Here is a 16,449-nt window from a genome sequence, read left to right on the forward strand (position 1 = left end):
AGACCCTGCAACAGCCATCATTCATCTGCCTTCTCTACACGATCACAGAATCCTCTGGATTGAAAGTACTAGAAAAGCTGGTTGAAATTTGCCCCTTGTGTTCAATTACCAGTGTAAGAGGGGAATTTCCAGGGATAGGATGGTATTTTGCGGGTCAGAGATTAAGTGTAAAGTAATTATGCGAGTGTAAGTGAACAATGGGGACTGCTGGGTTCCACTTATGTGTTACTAAATAGATATTTCAGTCTTACTTCCCAAATCTCTAACAACCGATTGCAGGAGTTACTGGTGGGTGTTTGCTGCAATATGTAGCAAACGCCCACTGGCTATGGAGAGGGTTTGGCCCGTGAGCCCTCGCCGAACACTTGTAGCTGATGTGTGACGTACTACTACGTCACGTGTCGTTAATGGGTTAAAGAGCAACATGAAGCTCTAGTTACACTACGAAAAGGCTATATAAATTATGGGCAGGTGGAAAATGATCCCCATATCTAGATTTTGCTTGTTATCAGAATGTTTACCAGATATTCACCAGAGGTGGGAAGAACATGCTACCATATCAGGAATGCTTATTCTATAGTCTACATCAGTGGCATAGCAAGACATCAATGGTCCCCAATGCACCAAAAATCATTCTGCCACCCTCATCCCGCACATTACACTTATATGCTACACTAACTTATACTCACTGCACCATAATCATATACCTTATACGTAGTGTCCAACAACAGCCTCCCTTATTAGATACTGTCTTGTAACCCCCTTCATTAATAAGATGTCCAGCAGCATCCACTCAATGAAATGTCCACCAGCAGTAATTTAGTAAAATGACCAGCAGCAGACTCTCCTGATAAGATGTTCTGCAGCAGCTTCCTCCCCATATATTATCCAGCAGCCACCTCCACTCAATAAAATGTCCAGTAGTAGACTCCACTCGATAAATTATCCAGTATTCTCCCCTGATTAATAAGATGTCCGGCAACTGCTTCCTTTCAATAAAATGACCAACTGAAGTCTTTGATCAATAGAATGACCAGCAGCAGCCTACACTCAATAAAATGTTCAGCAGCAGCCTCCCCTCATTAATAAGATATCCAGCAGGAGCCTCCCCTCATTAATAAGATATCCAGCAGCAGCCTCCACTCATTGAAACGACCAGCAGCTGCTTCCACTCAATAATAAGATGTCTAGCAGCAGCCTCCCCTCAATAATAAGATGTCTAGCAGCAGCCTCACCTCAATAATAAGATTTCTAACAGCAGCTTCCATTCAGTAAAATGACCAGCATCAGCCTCCACTCAATAAAATGACCAGCAGCTGCCTCCACTCGATAATATCATGTCTAACAGCAGCCACCACTAATAAATTGTTCTAAAGCAGTCACATGGCCCCTCACCGTAAAATAACTGAAGAAACTCAGTACTTACCTCTCACTCTCTAGCTTCCTCTTCTCCTCGCAGTGTCCTGTGCAGTAGCACAGGCAGAGACATGTCTATGCGCTCCGTATGATGTCACACAGTGTGCGTGCACTCTTATAATCAATTGTATGCATGTCTTACACGCATACAATTGATTATCTTCCCCTGTCATGTGTGCCCTTTCCATCCCCGTCACACTCTCTGCGACTGTTATCAATACGCTGCTGGTCTATTCTGGCACAATCACATTGCTAGGTCCTAAGTGGGGTCTATTAGCTTGTGATATTTTTAATAGTTACAATAGTAATGCGGGCAGCTCAGGTCTTGCTGTGAAAAAAAGCAATAATACGTCATTGTCAGTAATAAGACCCACAGTCGACCACATAACTTAAAATGTGATGAGCCTAAAGCCGTTTACATACATTCCTTAATGCCTGTTTACCAATCGTTTCCCCAAGTACACTTAAAAAAGAGCAATTTTTTTATTGGCAGATTACAACTTTTTTGAAGGAGTAAAAATCCTTATAAACTTTAAATCTAACTGTGTGAACAGAGTATTTGCTTTTAACAGTATGGAAACCATAATGATCATACATGTCTCCATAAGGCCCAGTTCCCACCTGCGTCAGAGGTTTCCGTCACACTCTCCATTTTAGGAGACCATAATGGAAACTAAGATTGGAAAGTATAGTTCACCTTCCTTTCCCCATTAACTTAAATGTACGGAATGAAAAATAGTGTTGTTTTTCTGCTATTATAACGTATGTGAACTGATCCTTAGACCAGGTAAAAGGCCCTTTTGCAGAATCTCTAGTTAACATGTTATGTAATTGACTGGCGCTAATTATGTGTTGCTTTTTTAAGGGTGAGTTGTTCTTTTATCAAGAATGTCAATGAGTTTCAATAGAATCAGGAGACAAACAGGTTTCCATTCTCCTCTTACCTGTACACTGCATACATGATCCCCAGGATAGAGGCGTGCAGTGACACCTCTGTGAGTAGCATATTATATAACTACTGTGTGCACTGAACCTTTGGCTCCAGTGAAGCTTTCATCAGGTACCTGCTCTCCGCCACAGTCAAGTAAGGACACGCCAAACATAATTGTCTTGTATTAATCATCAGGAAATTACGGCTGAGACGGGCTGCATATTTGGAAATGTAAAAATGAGTAACCCAGACATGACGAATGAGATATTAGACTAATCTTGGGTAGATAAGAGAGGGTGTTTCTGTGTGACATATCTCTGAAAAGTAGATGCTGACTTTGTCATGAATAAATGAGGGAACACACAATAACATAACACTAGATATGTTTATCTTTAATAAACTGGCAGGATGGGTTAGTTTATTGAAAGGCTTATTTACATGACCTAATGTACTCTTTGGAGGTAATTATTGAGGTTATGGTTTGTTATTCAGCTCCTGATCTAGTTCTAATGCCCATGTCTTAGAGGAAATATACAAAGTTTTCCATGCCTCCAAGAGGAAAACTACGCCTCTTATAGCTCCCTCTATTGACTAGCACCAGGAAGTAAAAGTTGTGGAAAATCTCTGTTGATCCGTGTGCCAAAAGCTGAAATTACCTAGTCAGAATAATTTTGGCACATTTTAGGCCATGTGCAAATTATTGAGCACATAATGTTAGGAGAAGCAGTCGGAAATGCTGTCGGACGATCCAACGGATTCGGACTGAGTGCGGAATTTAACTTTCAAATTGTGACGCAAGACAATGCACTTACACCAGGAAGAAGAAGGTGAACTCTGGCGGACCTGAGCGGGGAAGCGGCACATGCAGGATAGAGGGCATACGATCTTAGTGAATCGCAGCAGAGTGTATTATCGTTGGACAATACACTTTCGGGGAACTCTTTGGACAGGTAAGTAAATGTGCCCCTAAGTTTTATAACATATTTATCTGTGTCATAGGAGTATTTTAAATCCAGCAAATAAAGGTTACTTCTTTATGTATAACAAGTTATATCTCTATTGTCTGTATCATTTCCGTTTTTGATATATGTATTTGATCATTTGAAGGAATCTTCATTGTTTATGAGAATAAGAAGACAACCACAAGCCACACAGCTAAGCTAGACAATAAAATAAAAGGCATAATGTTCTAGAAGAGAGGAAGGAGTGATTTGCATTATTATTAAGAAAGTGACCTAGGGGACCAGCTATGCACACAAACCTGCTCTGTCAGTGAATCATTTACCAGAGGTCCAAGCATCATAATGGTATATGATACAAGGAGTCCTTGCTTCCAGGACAACTCTGCTGTTCTTGAAACATAAGTACAGCCATCCCGAGGTTATTCTGTGGCTCTGTAAACGTATGATGCTTGGATTAGAAGAAGAGTGAAGAAATCAGGCTTTTTTAAGCTAACTGAGTACAGTATATTTGATGGTGCTTGATTTCACATCCCTAAGAACAGTGTTCAGTGCCACCACTTGGTCTGTAGTTCATGGACCCAGCACATTCATTTGCTACAACCCTAAGGGTGATGCCACACGTGGCGTTTTTGGTCTGTTTTTAAGCATGCGTTTTCAGTCCTTTTTAAAACATGTGTTGTTAAAATGTGTCCTTTTTTACAGTTTATCATGCATTTGGCTGCTTTGAACCTGTTTATCTTAATAGATAAACAGGTTCAAAACAGCCAAATGCATGGTAAACGGAAAAAAAAAACTGATGTGTTTTAAAAACGCATGCGTTTTAAAAAAGGACTGAAAGCTCATGCTTAAAAATGGTCCAAAACGCCACGTGTGGCATCACCCTAAGACAAAAGTACTTATTAGCAATAGGCCAGGGCCACACGAGTCATTGCAGCTAACACTGTCAATGTACAATAGCAGCATTGCGGATTTTGACAAATCTCATCTGCATCATGCATTAAAAAAGGTCATGGTTCTCAATCTTTGCAGTACATAAGTTGAAAGCTGCAGGGTCTAAGAACAAACGTGGGCATTTTGGAAGTGCATTATCCTACCTTTACCTATCCAGAACTGAATATACTGCTGCAGAAATGATCTAACCTTAATCCTCTGCTTGTGTAGTCGTTATTGTCAGCCAACACGCCTATAACTCCTTGGTCACAATCAACAGACTTTGGATCCACTGTTGTCTGCATTTAGCTTTATAATCAAAAAATAAAACTCAATCACTACCTGAACACAAAATTACACCTATATTAACAAATCAAAAAATGACATAAATCAACTAAATAACTAACTGCATTGGATTGTGACATTAATACATAATGAGAACATCTTCTGTTCAGAAATAAAAATCAATCAGCTTGAATATAAATCATTAATTTACTGTTAGATATCTTCATCATTGTATAGAACATTCACTTTCCACTTCATTCATTATATTCAATAATCTTCTAATACAATAGCACAGCCTCTCATCCTCCAAAGCTGGTGACAGCTGTCTGATCTGGTGGCAGCTTATTGAACAATGGCTTTTAGATCCTATTTAAAATGTGCAATGATTTAATTCAATCATTTAATAGGATTCTATTTATGTAATAGTTTTACATAATTCTCCAGGCTTCCTAGTGCTGAGAGCCTCAGTCATGGAGCAGGGAAATCATTGTTTCCTCATGCAGTGACATCAATAATTCAGGCAGGGTATGTTGTTCTGACATTATTTCTTGTATGGCCTGTGTTCTATACAATGCGACAGTAATTGTTCGACATGTAACAACGTTGTGCTACATCAGAGACCACAAACACATGTTCACTCAGTAAAGTACAGGACTGTCTTGACCAACAGAAATGCTCAGAGAAAGAACAAATGTTTTTTTATCTATTGCAATCTTTATTTTCAGAACATTTCCATTTCATTTATTCTACATCTACATATTATGGACGGTTATTTTCATTTGTAGAAATCACATGTTAAACTGATTTTCCATATTAGTGATACAGCAGATTGGTTGGGTCTGACAGAAAATCATATTTTTATTATAATTATTTTTATTTGGCATTGGGGTGACAAATACAACAAATGTATAAACATGTACCACAGTACATACATTCAAATTGTCTCGGATCTGGTGGGATAGTGGCAGATTTGGGGCAGTGCACTGCTGTCTTTGGCTACGGGAGGTATGTCCCAAGTTTGTGTGATATGATGTATATATAGGGTGTTGCCACCATTGTTGGTCAGTATTTGTCAATCATGGAATGAATAACAGTGTAGAAATACCTAAAAGAAAATAGATGCAGGCACGGGTTCCTGAGGATACAGTATGGATTCAAGTGATCCTATATCATCATCACACCCAGTTTGGCTGAATATTGTGTTTATGTAGGGGGTGTAGTCAACAGAATCTGTATTGTATCCTCAGTCTACTAGGTTACGTCTAAATTTCCCAGGTGTCCAACTACAATGTATTTTACGATATAGAAGCGTTTCCAGGACTACTGAGGGAATCTAACTTACTGATCCCTAAAATCGGTGGTTTACCATAGGTGCCTAAAGATAGTGGTCCAGTTTGCAGCTGGAGCCAGTGTGACAAGAGTTACATACATCGGTGCAGGGTCGGCTCCAGGTTTCAGTAGGCCCCTTGGCAACAGAGCTTCAGTGGACCTCTTTGCATTCAACTCACGTCAAAGCATTAAAAATTCAGAAACTAAAGCAGTCTCCTGTTCCTTAAAATATTCCCCAGTTTATCATAACAAACAGCCCCCTCATGGTTATTTTATATAAGCCCACCTCACCCCCATGGATTCCTTATGTACAACCTTATGTGGGTCCCCCAGCAGCTCTGGACCCCGACACATGCCCAGGTGTACCCATTGCTGGCACCGGCCATTAGCCGAAAGCGAGTGGTGAAGGAGAGGTTGAGCGCTCCACACCCCTCCCCTCTCCACAGGGAGATGTGCAAATCTGTGCTGTTATAGGACCTGCACTATCCTTTGCTGTGCGGCTGCACGGCTCCGACATAATTCTCACTGCACTGTGCCTGTGCATAATAATCTAGCTGCCATATTTGTGGCTAGTTAAGGGTCATTGTCGCCATTTGTAAATGGAGCCTAACATAGATAGTTGAGCCAACAGCAAACACAAATTTACATGGATAGAAGTTAGATAGCATAACTGGATACCAAGCAGCTCTCTGCTATGCCATATTTCATATAAATACCTACCTTAGGTTTCGACATTGATGACTGGATATCTAACAGCGACAAGGTGTGCAAAATAGCCAGCTGTACTTCCTCTATTTCAACATCTGTAAAAAGATCCTGTGGATGTTTTATGAGACCACTATTTCTGGCACTAGTTCTGTGCTGGGAAGGGAGCCACCCAGTAATGTATGCACATCATCTCCTGGAATAAATACAGTGGGTCAATAAAAATGTATATACAGACCCCTGTGCCAATTAAAACACCTCCCTAATTTATGCAATCATAAACAGCACCTCCTGATTTACATAGAACCCCCCTTGATTTATACATAGTGCCCCTTCACTAATTTATATACAGATCTCCTGCACTACACTGTGCCCCCTTCATCAATTTATAGAGAACATCTCCCCCTGCTGTATAGCTCCCCTGCCATACTGTGCCCCTCTTTACTAATCATATATTTTCTATGTGTTAAGCCTCTTGCCCACTAGTGTGTGCAGTCAGTAAAAATCGCTACGTGCGGTGAAGGGAACTCCCGACCTGGAAATACGGTCAGGGCAGAATTTGCCATTATGCACTTGAGGTCCTATGTGTAGGGTGTCCAGTTGTGAAGGTGACATCCCCAGAAGCAGTAAATAGTTGTTTTTAATATATATAATAAGTTAATTTCCAACCAGCAATCCCACAAATCTGATACTTATTATTATTTATTTATAGAGCACCATTAGTTCTATGGGGCTGTACAATCAGTAAGGCCCCTTCCACACTTGCGTTTTTCACGCGCGTGTTCTGCACATGCTTTTGACGCGCAGAACTTGCATTGCACTCTGTCCCATTGTTTCCAATGGGCTTGTCCTTACATGCATTTTTTTCCTAGCGTGCATGCGCTTATTTTCACGCGCGTCAAAATCGCAGCATGCTCTACTTTTGCATTTCAGGTACGTTTTTCATGCCCCATTAAAGTCTATGGAGATGCATCAAAAATGCATTGCACTCGCGAGTATTGCACGGGCAATGCGAGTGCAATGCATTTTAAATGGAGGAGTTGCTAGGTGATGTGAAAAAAAATCAGGAAGTACCAATTTAAGAATCATGTGATTTAAAAAATGTGCGTGAAAAATGCACCCAAAACGCAAGAAAAACATGAACAACACAACCGTTAATGACTCCAAGGAACAAAGGACCAAAAACGCATTAAACAACGTCAGTTTTTTACGCTTTGCACCCTGACGTGGTCTGCAACGCAAGTGTGGAAGGGGCCTAAGGGGTTCACATACATTACATTAAAACAAAAACAGATGCAAGTACAAAATACAAAACTACAGTGAACAGGAGACAAGTAGGGTCCTTGGCTGGGCTCTTCTGCCCCCCCTACTATTGAAGTGCGCAGGTGACTTGATGCCACGTCACATAGCCTTGATTGGTCAGTTTAGTGGTCTAAAAGCTGATGTCAGGTTCTCTTTCATGAGAGTCTACCACCTCCCATGTCGCCCCAGTTAAAACGACAGGCGCTTAAGTGCCTACAGGGCACTTAAAAAGCTTTTTAGAGATACATTTCCTAAAGTTAATGATATGTTACTTTAGAGGAAATTCAGTTTACACAAATGAGCTCATAAGTGCAATCCAATGGAAAGGTCATATCTACTGGATTCTTCTTGTTACTATACTTAGAAGCAAACAATAAAACATCCCTTTACATAATGATTTACATCCCTTGCAGAAAGAATGTGTAGAAATGAAAAAAAAAATGGACCCAACCTTGGTGCACCAGAGGGTTATATGCATAAAGAAAAAGGAAAGTTCTGTATACAATGCTGGTTCTACTACAGCATATACCATATGGCAGTGATAATGGTATAACTGGCTTGTGGACTCCACTAGAACGCACGTGCCCACCTTACTGAGCGCCAAGCTCTGTGTCAGCTCATGGGATTCTATTTATGGCCCTTCCTCTGTGACTTCGCATCCTCTACTACTGTTCTCAGTTCTTTTCAGGCTGCAGATATTTTATTGTGGTTGTAAATATGTGGCCAGGCACAAGTAACATATTGCATTACTAGGTAACACATCACCAGCAGTTGCGGATTAAGTATCCCATGGGCACTGGGCTGTTTTCACGACTAGGGCCCCACCAGCGTCCAAACTAACATGTGCCCGGATTTTAGGACTTCAAGGACACCTACCACCAGGTTCAATGATTGTAAACCAAGCACACTGACATACTGGTATGTGCCCCCTCTTAAAGGATCCATTCTTTTTTAAGCTTCCTATACCCTTGTTTTTAAGAAAAAAGGCATACAAATGATGCAAATGAGCCTCAGGGGTTCCAAGCTCTATTAACACCTATGGAGCCTTGAGCTTCTATGGCTTTTTTTTACATAATTTAAAAAAAAAACAGGGAATAAGAAGCTAAGGGAAGAGCAGATCCTACCAGAGAGGACACACACCAGTATGTCAGTGTGCTTGGTTTACAATCCATGATCCTGGTGGTAGATGTCCTTTAAGTATTACTCTATATATTATATATCCTTACTCTTGTCCAGTTAATAAAAGTATATTGATGCACTTCAGGCGTGCTCTTATAACCCATCTATTTAGGAAAGCCAATCACATTCCCTAATTGCATGAAACCATCCAGACAAGATCTCCCAGTGTAAGAGATCTGGAAGCTGCCCCTGACTGGCCCAGCCGCTGAACTTCCCCCATCTCCACCCTTGGAATCGTGCCCAAGGCCTAATCTCCCAACGACATCACCGCAGCCCATACTGATTTTTTTTTTCCAGGGAATGTGTCAAGTAACCCAATTACCAGGGTCCCTTTAACTCCAACCCATATAATGTGCAAGCAGACCAGGTTTCCAGGTTTGAAATGCCCCCGTTTCCTGCAGATACCCTTTAATGTAATGTCCATTGCAGAGCCCCCCTCCCATGAAATGTTCACAGCAGAGTCCCCTTTACAGAAATGTTCACAGAAGAGCCCCATTTACAGAAATGTCCACATCAGAGCCCCCATTTACAGAAATGGCCACAGCAGAGACCTTCTTTACAGAAATGTGCACCGCAGAACCACCCTTTATTGAAAGGTCCACAGCAGAGCCTCCTTTAAATAAATGTCCTTGGCAGAACCCTCTTTACAGAAATGTCCACTGCATAGCCTCCATTTAAAGAAATGTCCACAGCAAAGCCGTCCCTTAAAGAAATGTCCACAGCAGAGCCCCCCTTTAATGAAATGTCCATAGCAGAGCCACCTTTTAACACCTTAAGGACATGGCACTTTTTTGTTTTTGCATTTTCATTTTTCACTCCCGCCTTCAAAAATCTGTAACTTTTTTTATATTTCCATGTACAGAGCTGTGTTTGGGCTTGTTTTCGGCGTAACAAATTGCACTTCATAGTGATGGTATTTATCATTCCATACCGTGTACTGGGAAGCGGGAAAAAATTTGTGGCATTTGTGCCATTGTCTTGTGGGCTTGGATTTTACAGCTTTCACTGAGCGCCCCAAAGCACATGTATATTTTATTCTTTGGTTCAATACGATCACGAGGATACCAAATTTGTACAGGTTTTAGAAAGTTTTTATACGTTTAAAAAAATTAAATACTTCTGTACAAAATGTTCTGGCACTAATAAATTTTTTAATCCTTCAGTGCACAGGGCTGTGGGTAGTGTCATTTGTTGCGAATTTTGATGACGTTTTAATGCTATCATTTTGAGGACTGTATAGGCTTTAGATCAATTTTTATAGAATGCCAAAAAAGTGGCATTTTCGACTTTGGGCGCCAATTTCCGTTATGGGGTTAAAAGCCAGGAAAATTCGCTAATATATTTTGATAGATCGGACATTTTGGGACGCGATGATACCTAAAGTGTTTATGATTTTTACTGTTTATTTATATTTATATCAGTTCTAGGGAAAGGGGGGTGATTTAAACTTACTTTTTTTTTTACTATTTTTTCTTTTTAATTTTTTTTTACCATTATTTTAGATCCTCCAGGGTAATTTAACCCTGCAGGGTCTGATTGCTAAGAATATATACTGCAATACTACTGTATTGCAGTATATAGCTATTTTACTATGATTTTTAATAGCCTGCCCTCTGCTGGCTATTAGAAATCATTACACATGGCAAGCCTACGAGTCTCAATGAGACTGTAGGCTGCCATAGCAACTCACCTAACGGTAAGTTAGGTGCCGCGGTCGGGTTCGACTGCGGCACTTATCCGGTTAACTGCCACGATCGGTGCCGTTGCAATGACAGGCGGGTGTTGGCTGTTTTATACAGTGAGCTCTTGTGAGCTCTCTCCATACACCCTTTGCCGTACGAGGAAGATATAGTTCGTCCTCGGTCGGCAAGGTTAAAGTAATGTCCATCACAGAGCCCCCCCCCTTTACGGAAATGGCCACTGCAAAGCCCCCTATTTCCGATATATATGTCCCCACAACCTCCATGGACCAAGCCTTTGTGGGGGTTCATGGCCACCCAAAGCCACCCACCCACCCACTGAGAAGGACCTTTATTCATGAAATCCTTGTACATATGTTCCTACTCCTTTGAAGGTCCTCCAAGGGTCCTGAAACCACAGATTGAAAGGAGACAGAAGGGACTAGAGATGAGCGAACATACTCGTCCGAGCTTGATGCTCGTTCGAGCATTAGCGTACTCGAAACTGCCCGTTGCTCGGACGAATACTTCGCCCGCTCGAAAAAATGGCATCTCCCGCCGTTTTGCTTTTTGGCGGCCATAAACAGAGCCAATCACAAGCCAGGAGACTCTGCACTCCACCCAGCATGACGTGGTACCCTTACACGTCGATAGCAGTGGTTGGCTGGACAGATCAGGTGACCCTGGAATAGACTAGCCCCTGCCCGCGCTGCTCGGATCATTCTGTGTCTGGATGCCGCTAGGGAGAGAGCTGCTGCTGGTCAGGGAAAGCGTTAGGCTGTTCTATTAGAATAGTGTTAGGCAGGAGTGATTGTACAAGAACCCAACAGCCCTTCTTAGGGCTACAATAACGTTATACTTTTTTTTTTTTTATTTGCTTGTGGCTGGGCTTGCTGGCATTAGTAGTGCAGCTAGTACCATATTGTGAGGAATTTGCTGGGAGACCTGCGACCGTTGTGTTTAGCTCTTAGTGACACGCATATCCACCTCAAACACCGAAGTGGGACAATTTATTAGGGGTTTGATTAGAATTAGGCAGAGTCTGCTGATTTATTTATTTTTTTTACCTTTATTTCATTTTATAGCTCAAACTCATCTTGCAAAGCAGTGTGCTTTCAGTGTAGGCTACAAAATAGCCATAGGAGAACCCCAACGGCTTACTTAGGCCTACAATAGCGTTATATTTTCCTTTTTTTTGTTTGCTTGTGGCTGGGCTTGCTGGCATTAGTAGTGCAGCTAGTACCATATTGTGAGGAATTTGATGGGAGACCTGCGACCGTTGTGTTTAGCTCTTAGTGACACGCATATCCACCTCAAACACCGAAGTGGGACAATTTATTAGGGGTTTGATTAGAATTAGGCAGAGTCTGCTGACTCTACCTTTATTTCATTTTATAGCTCAAAGTCATCAGGCACAGCACAAAATCCAGTTGTGTGCTGTCAGTGTAGGTTAGAAACTAGCCATAGCAATAGGATAGCATCGTTTTGTTAAAAAAAAAATAAAAATAAAAAAAAATAAACACAAAAAAAAAAAAAATTTAAAAGTTTACACTTTAATTTGGAAAATGTTTAACCCGAGGGCTAGGGGTAGAGGACGAGGGCGTGGACGTGGGCGTCCAACTACTGCAGGGGTCAGAGGCCGTGGTCCTGGGCGGTGTGAGACACCACCTGCTGATGAGGGAGCAGGGGAACGCCGCAGAGCTACACTCCCTAGGTTCATCATTTCTCAAGTTACTGGGACTCGTGGTAGAGCACTGTTGAGGCCAGAACAGTGCGAAGAGGTGATGTCGTGGATTGCGGACAATGCTTCTAGCCATTTGTCCACCAGTCAGTCTTCCATGCAGTCCACCCATGTCACCGAAATCAGCACTCCTCCAGCTCCTCCACCTCAGCCTCCTTCCCCCCAGTCTGCCCCCTCCCAGCAAAATTTGGCATTTGAACCGGCATACTCTGAGGAACTGTTTTCTGGACCCTTCCCACAGTCACAAACCACTTGTCCGGTTGCTGCTGAGCAATTTTCCGATGCCCAGGTTTTCCACCAGTTGCAGTCTGTGGGTGATGATGATGAATGCTAAACACCCCACTCAATGGCACCAAGCCCGTTCACCTCCGGCCGGGCACACCACTGCTCCTTCCCCTGTGTCATCTGCTAGTCAGCCCCCTGCCCAGGACCACGGCCCAAACACCTCCCGTGCGAAAACCCCATCTTCGCCTCCACGATCCTCCACAGCATCCACCAGCGTTCAGCTCTCCATACCCCAGACGCTGGAGCGCAAAAGGAAGTATAGCGCAACCCACCCACACGCCCAAACCCTCAACGTCCACATCTCCAAGTTGCTTAGCCTGGAGATGCTGCCCTATAGGCTGGTAGAGACCGAGGCCTTTCGAAACCTCATGGCGGCGGCCACCCCTCGGTATTCGGTCCCCAGCCGCCACTACTTTCCCCGATGTGCCGTCCCAGCCCTGCACAAGCACGTGTCAGAGAACATCATCCGTGCCCTGACCAACGCCGTTTCTGACAAGGTCCACCTGACCACGGACACGTGGACGAGTACTGCCGGGCAGGGCCACTATATATCGCTGACAGCACATTGGGTTAACTTGGTGGAGGCTGGGACCGAGTCTGACCCTGGGGCTGCTCATATACTGCTGACGCCGAGGATTGCGGGGCCTACCTCGGTCCAGGTCTCAAAGGCCTACTATGCCTCCTCCTCCTCCCACCCCTCCTCCACCTCCTCCTCCTCCGAATTACCATCCGTGGGCATGGTGCCATCAGTCGGTAGCTCTAGGCACAGCCGCAGTGCCATCGCTAAGCGACACCAGGCGGTGCTCAAACTGCTGAGCCTAGGCGATAAAAGGCACACCGCCCAAGAGCTATTACAGGGCATCACGGCGCAGACTGATCTGTGGCTGGCACCGCTGAACCTGAAGCCAGGCATGGTTGTGTGTGACAACGGCCGTAACCTGGTGGCGGCTCTGCAACTCGGCAGACTGACACATGTGCCATGCCTGGCCCATGTGTTAAATCTCATAGTTCAGCGTTTCCTCAAGACATACCCCAATCTGTCTGATTTGCTCACGAAGGTGCGCCGCATCTGTGCGCATTTCAGGAAGTCCAGCACAGATGCTGCCACTCTCAGGGCAGCGCAGCGCCGCCTCCAACTGCCCGCTCACCGACTGTTGTGCGACGTGCCCACGAGGTGGAATTCAACATTAACCATGTTATCCAGAGTTTACCAGCAGCGCAGAGCGATTGTAGACTGCCAGATGTCAACTTCCACCAGAACTGGTAGTCAGGTCAGTCAGCTTCCTCAAGTCTACAATGAGGAGTGGACGTGGATGTCTGATATCTGTCAGGTGCTGAGTAACTTTGAGGAGTCAACACAGATGGTCAGTGGCGATGCCGCCATCATCAGCCTCACCATCTCGCTGCTTGGCCTGTTGCAAAAAAACTTTCTGGTCAGCATGAAGTCGGAAGCTTTGCGCTCGTCACAAGAGACGGGGGAAGAAGATTCCCTTGTTGATAGCCAAAGCACCCTTAGGTCTGTTTCTCAGCGCATATCGGAGGAGGTGGAGGAGGATGAGGAGGAAGAGGAGGAGACTGTTGGCGAGACAGAAGAGGGGACCATTGTTCAGTCCTTCACTGTTCAGCGTGTATGGGCAGAAGAAGAGGAGTTGGAGGAGGAGGAAATGGGCAGTCAGGCCAGTGAGGGGAGTGAATTCTTGCGCGTTGGGACTCTGGCGCATATGGCAGATTTCATGCTAGGCTGCCTATCCCGTGACCCTCGCGTTCAAAGAATTTATTCCAGCACCGATTACTGGGTATTCACTCTCCTGGACCCACGGTACAAGCAAAATCTTTCCACTCTCATCCCTGGAGAGGAAAGGAGTGTGAGAATGCATGAATACCAGCAGGCACTGGTGCACAAGCTGAAACAGTATTTCCCTTCTGACAGCGCTAGCGGCAGAGGGCGTACTTCTGCGGGACAAGTAGCGAGGGAGAGTAGGCGAGCAGGCAGCTTTTCCAGCACTGGCAGGGGTACGCTTTACAAGGCCTTTGCCAGTTTTATGTCACCCCAGCAAGACACTGTCACCTGTCCCCAGTCTCGGCAGAGTAGGGCTGATCTTTACAGAAAGATGGTGAGGGAGTACGTAGCTGACCATACCATCGTCCTAAATGATCACACAGCTCCCTACAACTACTGGGTTTCAAAGCTGGACATGTGGCACGAACTGGCGCTGTACGCCTTGGAGGTTCTTGCCTGCCCTGCCGCTAGCGTGTTGTCCGAGCGGGTTTTCAGTGCAGCTGGTGGCATCATCACCGATAAGCGTACACGCCTGTCGACTGACAGCGCTGACAGGCTGACGCTTATCAAGATGAATAAAGCCTGGATTTCTCCGCATTTTCATTCTCCACCAGGTGAAAGAAGCTCAACCTGAATAATGTATGCACTCCTCCTCCTCATTGTCCTCCTTCTCCTCCTCTTTGTACACTAAAGCATAGGAAACTGGCATTTTTTTGCCAGGGCCAACTGGCTCTAGCTATAGTACTCTATGTATTTAATTTTTCTGGAGGGCCACCTACCCGGTCCTCTGTTTTAAGCAATTTTTGGGAGTGCCACATACAGGCACTCAATCTATTTAATTTTTCTGGAGGACCACCTACCTGCTCCTCTGGTTTGAAAACTTTTTTGGACTGCCACATACAGGCACTCAATTTATTTAATTTTTCTGGAGGACCACCTACCTGCTCCTCTGGTTTGAAAACTTTTTTGGACTGCCACATACAGGCACTATCCAAATGAAATTGTCTCCATAGCAGCCTTCACATGTCGTCTTTTTAGCTGGCTCCACACGTCATCGCCTTAGCTGCCTCCAAAAGTCGTCCATATAGCTGCCTCCATACATTGTCTCCTTATCAAACGAACTGTGTCAGGCCGAATTTTGGGTTGTTTTGATGGATTCCACATCAAACTTGTTAACTTTGTCGCCACCCTGCTGTGTAATCCACAAAATATACTGGCAAACTTTTATCATTTACCGATATTATTTCAGCGCTTCTGTTTACATTCCCCTCACCCGCCATATCCCAAACTTATAAGAACGCTACTACACTTGATCTTATACAAAAGGTTCTTAGAAGTGCTGTTTGGGGAGTAGCCTAGAGACAGGGGCTTGGATTGGCGAAAGCTCGCCTGGCAGTGGAGCGCCAGCTCCATCTCAAGATCCAACTAACATAGTTTTAACTGCAGCACCTTTAATCTACTACTAGTTCACTGCCTCCATACATCGTCCCCTTATCAAACGAGCTGTGTCGGGCAGAACTTTGGGTTGTTTTCATGGCTTCCACATCAAACTTGTTAACTTTGTCGCCACCCTGCTGTGTAATCCACAAAATATACTGGCAAACTTTTATCATTTACCAATATTATTTCAGCGCTTCTTTCGCATCTGTTTACATTCCCCTCACCCGCCATATCCTAAACTTATAAGAACGCTACTACACTTGATCTTATACAAAAGGTTCTTAGAAGTGTTGTTTGGGGAGTAGCCTAGAGACAGGGGCTTGGATTGGCGAAAGCTCGCCTGGCAGCGGAGCGCCAGCTCCATCTCAAGATCCAACTAACATAGTTTTAACTGCAGCACCTTTAATCTACTACTAGTTCACTGCCTCCATACATCGTCCCCTTATCAAACAAGCTGTGTCAGGCAGAATTTTCAGGTGTTTCAC

Source organism: Engystomops pustulosus, chromosome 5 (genome assembly GCF_040894005.1).
Source record: "Engystomops pustulosus chromosome 5, aEngPut4.maternal, whole genome shotgun sequence".
Lineage (NCBI taxonomy): Eukaryota > Metazoa > Chordata > Amphibia > Anura > Leptodactylidae > Engystomops > Engystomops pustulosus.